The sequence below is a fragment of the Myotis davidii genome, unplaced genomic scaffold, assembly GCF_000327345.1.
Source record: "Myotis davidii unplaced genomic scaffold, ASM32734v1 scaffold1069, whole genome shotgun sequence".
Classification (NCBI taxonomy): Eukaryota; Metazoa; Chordata; class Mammalia; order Chiroptera; family Vespertilionidae; genus Myotis; species Myotis davidii.
Window position 1 is genome coordinate 947,424 of NW_006300018.1, and position 2,145 is coordinate 949,568.

The window sequence follows — 2,145 nt, forward strand, 5'->3', positions numbered from 1 at the left end:
TAGCACACCAAAAAGTATATTTTAGCTGATCTGACGATTTCCTGCTCTGCTCCTGCCCAGGCTCCCTGCGGTTGCAGGCTCCACCCCTGCCCAGGACTAACGCCTCTGGCCTAGGCATCCAGACCGGGCAGTGGGGACACGCAACTGCAGCGGCCCCGTGATCGTGGGCTCCGCTTTAGGCCCAGGCAAGGGACCCCTAGCTCCCGGGACTGCCAGCTTCGACCGTGCCCAGCTCCCATCGCTGGCTCCACCCCTACTTCCTGCTATCACTGGCCAGGGTGGCAACGGCGCCCGATTCTCCGATCATGGCTGGGGGGCAGGGCAAAGGCTGGCGTCCCCCCCTCCCAGCTCTTAGCTCCCCCCTGGGTTTCTGATCACTGTCAGTGGCAGGGGGCTTCTTCCTGCTTTCCCTTTCGCCTCCCTGCATTGTGCCCACATATGCAAATTAACCGCCATTTTTGTTGGCAGTTAACTGTCATCTTAGTTGGCAGTTAATTTGCATATAGCCCTGATTAGCCAATGAAAAGGGTAGCATCGTACGCCAATTACCATTTTTCTGTTTTATTAGTGTAGATGATTACAAAATTTAAAGCAAACACAAAAGTAGAGGATATAAGAAGCTCTAATATGTTCCCCAGATTCAACAATCATCATTTTTCCCACAATTACTTCATTTAGAACTTTTTCTTTCCTCCTTCCTTTCTTCTTCCTTTTCTTCTCTTCCTTATTCTTCTTCACCTTCTCCTCCTCCTCCTCCTTTGTAACTAAAAAAATTTCTTAGGGCATAGTTTCTGGATTAATTGCTAAGGTATTTTTTTATTGATTTCAGAGAGGAAGGGAGAGGGAGAGAGAGATAGAAACATCAACGATGAGAGAGAATCATTGATCAGCTGCCTCCAGCACACCCCCTTCCAGGGATCAATCCTGTAACCTCAGCATGTACCCTTGACTGGAATCGATCCTGGGACCCTTCAATCTGTAGGCTGATGTTCTATCCACTGAGCAGAACCAGCTAGAGTAGTTGCTAAGACACGGCAAAAGGATAATGAAGACCGGGGGGTTAAGTAGGGGTTGGGAAGATAGGATTAAAGTGGGGGGAGGGAAGAGCAATGAGAGGTATCTGTAACACTATCAACAATAAAAATATATTTAAAAATAAATAAAAACAGGTCCAATACTTCATTCAGTTGACCCCTACATGCTTCAGTATGCATCTCCAATAATTATGAGCCAGAGAATATTTCTAAAACTTTGGCTTAAATTTATAATTCATAAAAGTATACTGTATAAATTATAAAATTATAAACTATATAACATAACTAGACATTTGGAAGTAATCATAGTTATATAAATTATATAGTAATAAATTATAAAAAATTTACTAAACATTATGAAACATTTTTTAAAATTATATAAACAGCCAAAATCTAATCACCTGAACTTAGTAACTGTTTTAATTTAAGTGTTTTCCCCACATCTTTTAAAAAACATTTTATTACAGTAGAACCGCTGAAAAGTACCCATATCATGAGGGTATGGCTTGCCAAAGCATCATAAAGTGAGCACATCTGTTAACTGACTATACACTCAGGCACTGCAGGGGATTTTTTCTTGCAATTTACTTACTGAAGAAACTCATCATCATCATCATCATCCTGTAGTTTCCCACATACTGGATTCATTCAACATTTCTTCTATTCTTGTATTTACTGTAAAATGGATCACTGAGTTGTTTTCTTTTGGCATCCTCTGGTCTCATCCTGAGTTTTTCTTTTTTGGTCTGCCTCTGGTATAATTTTTTGTCAAGAAGACTACTTCATGGCTGACTGTGTGTCCCCCTTGCATCACACTGACAGGTACTTGCCTGGCTCTCTCTCTTTTTTCCTTATGTTAAGAACTAAAGGCCAAGTGCATGAAATTTGTGCACGCGGAGGGGAGGAGGATCTCTCAGCCTGGCCTGTGCCTTCTCTCAGACCGGGAGCCCTGAAGGGAGTGGGCCTAAGCTGGCAGTCGGACATCCTTAGTGCTGCTGTGGAGGCAGGAGAGGCACCCACCACCACCACTGCACTTGCCAGCCATGAGCCTGGCTTCTGGCTGAGCAGCATCCCCTGTGGGAGCTCACTGACCACCAGTGGGCAACTCCTG